General features: G+C 36.1%; 1 long non-coding RNA gene across 1 annotated transcript; it reads right to left on the reverse strand.

Moving 5' to 3' along the window:
• Window positions 1-1,000: 1,000 nt before the first annotated feature.
• LOC143647872 (uncharacterized) lies at window positions 1,001-10,795 on the reverse strand. Its single transcript, XR_013158231.1, has 4 exons — window positions 10,644-10,795; window positions 5,032-5,102; window positions 3,508-3,579; window positions 1,001-1,815 (listed from the first exon to the last, which is right to left on the reverse strand). It is a non-coding gene; the product is annotated as an uncharacterized LOC143647872 (long non-coding RNA).
• Window positions 10,796-11,141: the final 346 nt, after the last annotated feature.

Below are 11,141 nucleotides of genomic sequence, written 5' to 3' on the forward strand. Positions count from 1 at the left end.
GTGCCCTTATATTTTCACTCATCTGTCCATGTACTCGATAAAGTGTCAGCCACAACGTTCCACAATCACATAGTCATGCTGTAAAAACTATATAATTATAAAATCAACTTCAAGACTCAAGGTTACTGGAATACAGTTCAACAATTTCAGATATTTCATTCTACATATTCAAAAACACTGAAAACTATATAAACTAAAAATATATGCATAATGCATAAAAATAAACCCCAGAATGACCTCTCAACTGTATTTGAAATCTCCCAGTCACTGAAACTTATTTTGTTACATTTCTCTTCCTCCTTTCAGTCAAGAAGATTTTCTTAATCCCACAATGCCAGGGCCAGGTTTATCCTCTGGAGTCATGTCCCACGTAGAGGGGTAGGCAGTGAGTTCACCTGCTGAGTTGGCTTAGAGAGAAAGGACACATTTAAGCAATGAAAGAGGTTCTCTTGGGGTGACTCTCAGGCACAACTATAAATAGGCTTAGCTTCTCCCTTGCAGGAATAAGTTTCACAACGTCGAGCCTCACTCCCTATTCAAGTTTCTATATGATTATGGTGTCTGAATAAACTGATCATGCATGTTAAATTAGATAATGCACTACAGAAAATATAAATTTTGCAACAAGTAAACATCTTACAATATCTTCTTAAAGATAGGAAGTTTCTAAAATCTTTCATTTTTAAATATAAAAACATGTTTCAAGCCTCCGAGGACAAGAAATTTTTTCTTCTAAGATGCATAAGAAGCAAAGCATCACATTTAACTCACCATGGTCCTTGGTCTTGGGTGGAAGGCTATAGCTAAAATGAATCTGACAGAAATTCAGGGTGAGAAGATGAGTACATACTTGCTATAATGTACTCTATCAAAGAGTCAGAAAAATCATTACTTAAGATTATATTTTAATGACATACTTCAGTTTCAGAAAATTACTAAGTGTAAAGATAATGCAGTATCTTAATAATATGTTCTCAATTTTAAATTGTTCTTCACCATGCCTTACTAAATTGTTCTTCACCATGTCTTACCAGTATAAAATATAGAGGAAGAGGCAAGAGCTCCTGAGCTATACAAACCTAGGATGGGTTTGAAGCCTACTTATTTGATAACTTTGTAGTTTTGGACAATATATTTAACCTCAGTGAACTTCTGTTATTTTGTATGAAAGTTGGAGATAATCACCTCCATATAGATTTGTTGAGAATGCTCATTATTTTATAGTACTTGACCCAGAGATGGTGTTCAAAAAGGAGGTAGCTGTTATTATTACTATTAATTCATCTCCAATCAAATTGGTTTTACACATTTGGCTTGCATGGGTAACATTCTTTTCTACCCTTTGCCCAGAAGCACAGAATCTGTATTTGTCAATGGCCAGGATCAGAGACAGTTCTTCCATTCCCAGGTTATAAAATCTTAAACTTAGCGTAGAGGTGAATATAGTCCTCTTCTTATATTTGCTCAAACCCTGGAACTCTCACATGAAGATTATACTTTAAATTATCCTGCTGTATCCTCCTCCTCCATTGTTGCTTCCAACCCAACACTGGCGTGGCCTGATTCCAAGACTAAGTTTGTTCTCAGAGGATCTGATATTTGAGGCTTCACTGTGTATTACATACAGGGGATCATTTTAGTACTTTGATTACATGCTGCTTTCAATACAGTCTTTTTGTGTAAGCTGCAATTAAACATTTACAAGTCATTTAAGAGCAGTAAAAAGATATGGCTTTAAAACATAATCATGTTGGCTTTCCAGGGCTTTTCTAAATATTTACAAGCAAGATGTCCTGATACATGTGTGGATATTACCTATGGAAGAAGAGAATACAATTTTATGAAAAGAAATGCTGAAGGTTTTACTATTGTCAAGCACTAAAGCAAATTTAAAATATTTTAATACAGCATAAAGATATTCTGCATTTTATATACTTCTAATTGTGATCATAATTTTTATTTCTATGTGTAATTGGCAATGCTCAGCCTCTTATTTTCCCAAGACTATCACCTTCCGATTATAAACTAATGAATTCCAAATAGCTGGAATCACTTTGTGGTCAATTAACTCTATCTCCAGTAATTATAACAATCGAAACATCTGCCTTTATACTATAAATACATTTTAATAATTTTAGCAGGTTCTGCTAAATCTGTCTGCCAACCAAAGCAACATACTCAAGTTAGTGTTCTTTCCTTCTATACTGGGATCACAGAGTACAATTGAAGAGATTCTCAAATGTTTTCAATATGGAGAAGAAAGCCAACACACAAAGACATAAAGAAAGGAACCACAGAATCAAACCATTGGTTTTCTTTCCTATTCTTGAATTTACCAATGGTTGATCTTTATACAAGCCACTTCACCTTGCTGGGTCAATTTTTTCTTTACTTGAATCTTAAAATACAGCCAAGGTAAACTTTGAGATATGTACCAGTTATAGGCTTCTGTGACTCATTTTTCCATGTGCATTCTCTTATTCTAAAGAGTAAGGTGGTCCATCCACTGCTTTGCCCTCTGACCTTGCCTTAATAGGAGCAAAAAATATTCTGCCATAATGAGTAGAAGAAGGACATTATGGAGGTAATTAAGAGGAGCAGGCTGGCTGAATCTGTTTCCCTAATTTAATATAAGAACATAACCCTTAAAAGTCATCTGGATCAAATGCCTTAGTTGACAGATGGAAACTGAGACATGAAATGAGTATACAAGGCTCATCACGTAGATTATGGCAAAGCCAGGACTAAAACTAAGGTCTCTTGACTCCAGTCCATGATTGTTACTGATTTATAAATGTGCCAGGACCATAAGTGTCAGTATGACAGTGGAGTGAGACTTTGGGAAATTCTGCTCAAGTGGAATTTAAAACCACATTGCTTATCTTTTTGTGTACTCCCCAGTGATATCTGTCTGAAATAGTATGTAGAATTTTGGAAGGAGCAGAAAGCCTAAGCAATGAGAAAAGGCCACAGACCTCACAATTTACTATGCTAATCCCAAATGCCAACAGTGTCAGTTTCCTATGGCTTTCATAGATGCCAGAACACCCTCTCCCCACCCCCATCCTAATTCTATTTCTAAGAATAACCACAAAACCTTTCAATTACCGTGACTGGAAGGCAAATTGATCTCTAAAAAATAACCTCACAGAACTTCACATGCATCCAACCTTCAAGAAATCATAAGACTGCCGGTCTTGTCACATTGAGAAAAGCTGGAACTAAACCAGAGCACAGTCATCCCATGCCCTAAAAATGTGTCCCATTAGTCTTCAAGGACTAAGATATTTAAAAGAAGTGTTCAGCTTTCAAGAGATCCAAACACACAATTTTTTTTTCAGATACAGCAGCTAAAAGATCACAATCCCTGAAGACACTGGAATCTGGTTTCAATTCAAATTTTTTATAACTTCATTGTTGGTTGTTACTTCTCCAGGTCATCATATGTAAGTTGTGATCTCAAATACTGATTGATTTGTCTGATTTAAATATTTTTAACATATTTACCATACATTGAAGAAACTTCTAGCTCCACATCAAAATCTCTTTTCCTCTTCTTTTTGATCTCAATCTTTTCTTCTAGGAATATGACTGAAACAGATGTTGAAAACACAGCATTAATAACTCATCAATGCTCCAGAGGAACACAGGAACCAAAAACTATGGAGTGTTAAGTGAAGAGATATTTATCTTTTCTTCTTGGTTCCCTCTCAGACCCCTGATCAGAGGACTCAGGTCTTTAGAAGGTGTGTGGAGAATGTCTGCCCCCCTCAGACAGATCCTCCCTACCTATAATCAATTTCTGTTTCTCTTTTACCCTCACTCCTTCCTTTCTTCCTTCATCCCTTCTCATCCTCTCCACCCTCCCTTGCTCTCGCCAATAGTCAGGTCTGGGAATGAGCAAAAATTTCCCTCTTAACTCCAAGACTCCATTTCTTGGGGTAAATGGAAGGAGATAGAGATATGAGATTATTATAATAGACAGTTGTAAAACAGAATGGAAAGTCATGAAATCTGCCCAAGATATCAGTGGGGACTATGTAAAGATTCTTTGAGAGAACCTAATTGTAAGTAACATTAAAGTGGTAAAGGTTATATACATGGGTGAGTGTGTATGTGTGCATACACACATACATATATATATATACATACATATCAGCAAATTCAGTTAACTGGTTATATGTTCCTTCCTTTTGTTCCCCTGCTGTTTACTGTACACTTATCATATAATAGCAAGTGTATTGGGCACAGGAAATATAGTGCTGAAGAAAATGGGTTCAGTCCCTGCCTTATTATGCTTATAGTTAGTGGAGTTGCAGGCAAGTAACAGACACATAGAATGCAATGTAGTAAATGTTATAAAAAGAAAATCCTATACATACCCATAGAAATTACTTTAATCCCATTATTAAGAAATTTAGATTTAGATTTAGATTTTGGTCTGTAGATAAGGAAGACTCATTGGAAACCCAGAATAGGAGCATGAAATAATCAGACAAATACTCATGGTAGATTAATCTGATTACAATTTGTAGGTTTTATTGGCCCAGGAAGGAATTGGAAGCAGAAATACCAATTACAAGGCTTGCACAATAATATATGGGAGGAGAAAGACTATAAAGTTATAGTAATGAAAAATGATGGCTCTGCTGCAGGAATAGACAATAGATCAATAGAACAGAATAAAAAGATTGGAATAGATCCATGAACAAATATAAATATTACATTTTAAAAGAGCAAAGAATGAAAGACTATTCAATAATAAATAGTATTGGAATCATAAGCAAATATAAAAAGAGTATATGATGAGAAAAGAATATATGATGAGATGAGAAAATGGAGGAGAAAATTTCAGAGTATTAGGGCAAAAAAATTGACTAAGGTATCTTTATAATCCTTCTTTAACAGATGTAATCACTTAAGTTTTCCAGTGGGTTTCATGGTTTACCTGCAGTCATAAAGAACCCAAAGGCAGAAGTTACCTTAGATTTTACTTAACTCTCTTGAGTCATATTGCCTCTCAGTGCATACCTTTATTCATTCAATCCTCCTAAAATGTACTGGTGAGTGACTGAAAACCACAAACAAGGCAGTCATATTTCCTGTAAGGGGATGAGAAAGTTACAAAAATGATTTCTGAACAAAAAAGAAAGAAAAAGTTAGTGCTCTGTGTTTAAAAACTCACATAACAGAGTGTCACCCAATTAGCCTTAAAGATTTATTTGTAAATTACATTTTTTTTTTTTTTTTTTTTTTTTTTTTAAAGGAAAGACAGAGAGAAGGAAGGAAGGATAGAAGGAAGGAAGGAAGGAAGAAAGGGAAACATTTTTAAACATTTTCTTGTTTTATTGTATTCTGTTTCTCCGTTTTTGTTACATGGGCTGGGGCCGGGAATCGAACCGAGGTCCTCCGGCATAGCAGGCAAGCACTTTGCCCGCTGAGCCACCGCGGCCCGCCCTAAATTACATTTTAAATGTATGTTAAAGCACTCAAATCCAGTCTTCATTTTTCATATTAGACACAACTCAAGAACAAGTGTTGAATTCTGATATAGAACAATGGGCTAAAATACATAATCCATAGCTGTACTGATAATCATAAAATAAGATGGTTTGCTTGCTTAAATATATAAGTAAATGTAATACATTAATATATATTGAGGGTAGAGCAATTTAGAACCTTCTCTTCCCACACAAGATATAATTATTTAATTAAGTTAATTATTTTGAGAGCTTACGAAACTCATCAACAAATAGATGAACTGGAATTCTGCTAAGTATGTTCATTTTCAAAATTATATCAACATTTGAACACAACTTTTTCTATTTAGCAGAAATAATTGCTTTCCGATCATTAGATGCCTTTTATCATATCATATTGCTGGCATTAAGGATGTGTCTGAGACCATCTCAAAACACTTTTGACCAACATCCATCCGTCAGCTTTAAGATAGTTCTACTTTACTTTATAAACTATGACTAAGGGTCTTGTATTTTTTAATGCGGGTTGTGTTGGGTTAGAACAGCCCTCAGCTACATGTGCATGGTTCATGCATATGAGAATGGACATATACTTGTATGTTTAAGGAATATTGTTCTTTGAAATGTCAATCAAGGGTTCATATTCATAAAACTGTGCTTTCCTGAGAAGATCCAGATCCAAATTTCTAACCTGGCATTAAGAACCCTCAAACTCTCTTTCGCTGTAATTTCCAAATGTGAATCCTCTCCCTTTTGGCTTTCACTATCTATTTATCTTCTCTATGAGCCTTTTTACCCCTACACTTTTATTCAAATTGTCCCTATTTATTTCCCCCTGAAATTCTATCCATTACTTAAGCCCTAGCATAAATACTTCCTCTCCTATAAAATGGCCCTAAAATATATTAGCCCAATATTCACCCTCACCTGTCCTCATTGGCACTCAAGTCTGCTCTCATTATTTAAGAATTAATCATATACTACTTTATGAAAGATATACTAATATTGTAACTAGGTATTATATTGTTTTAAAAAGTCCATAATTCTTTATCTGTTATTCAGTGACTGTGTATGTTTGTGTGTGAGCACATGGGTTGGCAGGAAACTTTAAAGCAAAATATAATTAAGATAGAGAAATGGGTAAAATGAGGCTTTTAAATCATGCAGATGTGTTTCTTTTGCTTTTTTTAATTTTTTTGTAATATTATTGCCTATGCCTTGATTTCCTAACTCTGAGTGCCAGGATATGCCTTTGTGCTTTTTTAAAAAGTTTTAGTAGTATTTAACACAGCAACTGTTATTTAGTGGGCATTCGATATTTTTGATTGAATACAGAACAGGACTCTCAATCCTTGGAAGACTAGTGTCAGAGCTGGTGTCAGGAAAACACACACAAAAAAACAAAAGCTACAACAATACCCTTGGTAGCTTCATAGTTCTCTTTGATTGAACCCACATTCAAACATGCAAGAAAACCTCCTCTTTAGCCAGTTAAATAAATACAAACCAAACAGATCTTGTGAACACGCTTCCAGAAAGAAAACAAAAAGCATACACAAACTGACAAACTGAAGTGACTAAAGAGCCCACAATGGCCACCCCCACTTCTTTAAATGTCTTACAAGTATTTCTTAGAGTTGGTACCTAGGTTCCTCCTTGAGCCACTCCAACTAGGTCTGTTCTATATCCTTCTGGTGGGATAGCTCTTTTGCTTGATGGCCTGTTCATCTCTTTCTGCTGTCACTGCCTCCGTGCTCTGTCCCTTTCCAGTGACACTTTCTCGTCTTATCTAGGACCCCCAGTGCTCCAGAAGGATTTTTGGGTATTCTTGTGAGAGTGGAACTGCTAGAAGATGAACTTTCCTGATCAGTGATTACAGCTCTCCTTTAGATTCTCTAGCTCAGGCTATAAAAACCTTCCTCTAAATATGTGTCTCTCTGTTCAGAAAGTAATTTCCTTCCCTTGCAAAAAAATTCTGTCTTAGAATGAGGTCATTCTGATGCTTCCCTGTATTGCCTTGTAGTTAAAAATATGCCTAAGCAGATTTGAAGCATGGGGTACTGCAGAGTGATACTTGGGATCCTGCAGTTGCTGTGAGTAATAAAGTTGCATTTGGTTCTGAAAGAAAAAAAAACTACAAACATCAGTTAGTGTTTTGAGATTACCTGTACTGTAATACAAGGAATTTATAAATTTATGACTTATGAAAGTTTGCCGGATGATATATTTTTTTAGCATCAACACATTTTCTCATAGTAATAATACAGATGTAATGTATTATTGGGTTTCCAACTCGTAAAAAAAATTGTGCCTTAGCAGCAAAGAACAGCAACAACAAAATTTCCCAGTGTCCTTTCTTTCTCTAATCATTAGGCATTTTTTTCCTTAAATTACTGTTAAATGCCTCTCTAGCCTATGGTTGAAGGAGCTGACAATGGCCTCCCAAGTTTTTCTCATGTGAGAGTAAGCAAATGTGCTCGAAAGAGGTGAGGCACTTTCTTCAGCAACTCCTAGACTAAAAGTTCTGGACTATCCCCATGAGAGCAGGAGAGTATGTGGGACTCCACCTGGGGCCAAGGTGGAGTACCCCCCACAGGAGACTATACAAAGACGGGCACCTGGAGGGCCAGGGAGGACAGAGAGAAGTGTTGACTCAGGATGACCAAAGAAAACATGTCTGGATGGAGAATCCAAATTGCAAGCTTGGACAAAAAGAAGGATTATCACTGGCCAAATGGCAGAACTGCAGGAAGCAGTTCTGATGTTTATAAGAATAAACAGTATTGCTAATAAACAGTACAGTACTTGGGAGATAAATGCTTATTAATCATGCAATGAACTAATATATCTATGGTATCTTATAATTTACAAAATTTTTTCAAATATATTACTCACTAGCTCCTCACAACGACTTTGAAGCAGACTTTATTATTATAACATCACCATGCTATCAAAGAGAATTGAGGTTAAGTGGAAATGACAGACCTGGCCAAGACCTCAAAGAAAGTAAAGGGAAACGTAGGGTCCAAATCTATCTTCTTTCCACTGTCTCTCTGCCTTGATCATAAGTGAACTCCTGCCTTATTCACAAGAATTAGTTTCCACCTTAAAATATCCAGTTCTGATATCAAAGCATCACCATCATTCTAGCACTGAGTCTTGACTTCAGAAAACTATCAAAACTCCAGTCTGTTTAGAACCCTGTCTCGCAATAGCAACCTCCATGACTGAGCCTCCTACACACAGGCAGATATCCCTGATTCACACTATATTCAATTTCCTAACATTCACTCCTGATGGATAGGGCCTATTAACTTGTCTTAGACAACCTGTCCTCTCCCTCCACATCCTTTATATTGCCTGGTACTAACTACTCACTTCATCTGGAATGTGTTGTTTCAGAACCCATGGGGAACTGTGCATTTTTGCCAGAGCAGAGAAACTTCAGCACTTGCAGTGATATCTGCCCCTCAGCCTGCCGCAAAGAAGAGCTGCCCTTCCCAAGAGGCTCCTGCCTTCTAAAGATGAGTGATGCCCAGTCTGAAAATACTGCAATAGTGACATTAAGTTTTCCTCTTAAAATTCCAGCTCTGAAACAAGGTTTGCGCCAAACAATCAAAAAATGACTCATAAAGGCTTTTTCATGGCAAAGATGTTAACCCCAATAGCACACTCGCTTATGATTCTGAAGAACTCTTTGCAAAACATAATTTCTCTGTGAGTAAATTTAGAACTTGCCTCTTAATAATATGGTAGGTGCTGCAGGATCTTACAAATATCAATGAACAACCTTTAATAAGACATAAAAATTCTCACTATATGTTGGTACTAGTTTCCCATAAGAACAGATATTTCATAAGAAAAAGGGCAAACCTGCCAGGTAATCTTTAGATTAGAAACAGGAACTAAGAGTGCCCTGGCAATTGCACAAAGAGATATTGAAGCTAACACTTTGTCTTTTGACGAAGTATTGCCCTTTTCTCCAAGTAATATCTAATAATTAATGCACTGCCCAAGAATAGTAACACCAAGGCTCATGTACTCATTGTCAGGGGTCTAGAGTACAGAGCAGACACTGGCTAATAATTATAGAGTTTTTATATATCATGAATAAGGGAAAGGTTATTAACAGAGTTGGTGTTAGGATGCCATTCCCAGGTGTGCTAAATAAAACTCGTTCTCACCCAAAGCCACCTTTCCTATTGAACTGATATAAATGCAGTTAAGTTTAGAAAAGTAAAATCTGAACTTAATTCCACCACTTATATTACTATTTGTATGAACTTGACCTAAGGAGAAAATCTCTAAATCCCATTTTTTCCTCATCTGTAATGTTGGTCTGTAACTAAGAAATCAGGAGTTAAGGGATGATTTTGATTACTGATACTACATAGATAATTCCTTTTTGCTTTCTGATATATAGGAGTAGACAGAGGGGAATACCTGAAATTCTAAACTATAATTCAGCTACTGTGATATCTGAAATGATAATAAAAAGCTTTGTCTTGTGGCTCTGTGACTAAGAACTGTTACTCCCTCTGTCTGGTCATTTTCTTGTAGGGAAAAGGCCCTAATGCTAATGAAGAATTTGAAGTCAGTCATTAACTAGCTTCAGCCCCAGACATTTTATAAATCATATCAGCTAGAGTCTGCTAGTAGAAGATAACTTGTCTTTCTTCCTTTTGGCTTATACTTTTAGTACTGAAGAGATAGTTCTGCCTCTTCTCCTTTCAGCTTATCTTATCCCATTGAAATGATAGTGATTTCAATGATATCAGTACCTCCTTTTTTGCTTTGAACTTGCTATCCAAAATGGCCTCTTCTCCCCTTGCTAAAATCCTTAAAAACCTTGAACCTCCTAAACTCCGGGAGACATATTTTGGGCCACTAAGCCACCTGCTCTCTTACTATATGTGTAGTAATAAACTTTCCCTAGTGTTTCAGGAATTGGTTATTGAGTATGTAAGGCAAAAGAATCCATAGCCTTTGTCTGGTAACAGGGCCATGCATCCATGCTTAAATTATTGTTATGAGGATCAAAGGAATCAGTGTACATAATACTTTGAAAAATATAATGCCTATGCAAATATAAATGATCATTCTTATATTGACACTCTGAGATAGTGTTTGCCAATAAGCACAGTTAGATAGAGAGGAGCTCACAGGGAATGATAAAAATATCCTCTTCCAAGTTTCACAATGGTGGGGTTGGGGGTGCCTGGTGGTTGAGATAACTTCCTGTCCAAAAAATAAATTCATCACAGCACCAGATCTCTGGGTAGCAGAGATAGGTCACATGTTTCAAGCAGCAATGAGACCCCATAGAATGTCTAGCAGCAATAGTGTGATGTTTTAATTAAGCTTAAATGTGATGTCATGAGCTTCTGTTTGTTTCCTTTCATGAACTAATTGTGATGAAAGGCTGAAATAATTTCTTTTCATTTTCCAGCAATAAAAAGAGAGGAAATCCAATCTTTGATTTTTCCATTCCTTTAGTTTGAACCAAGAAAGAAATACAATGAACATTCAGACTGAGTGGTAAATTTCAGGTGAAGGCATGAGTGTAATGTACAGATTTCTATTCAAATACATTTAAATGACCTAATTAAGAAAAGTCTAGTTATCAGTTTCTCCCCAGTAATCACAAACACCTCAATACAG

The sequence above is a fragment of the Tamandua tetradactyla genome, chromosome 10, assembly GCF_023851605.1.
Source record: "Tamandua tetradactyla isolate mTamTet1 chromosome 10, mTamTet1.pri, whole genome shotgun sequence".
Lineage (NCBI taxonomy): Eukaryota > Metazoa > Chordata > Mammalia > Pilosa > Myrmecophagidae > Tamandua > Tamandua tetradactyla.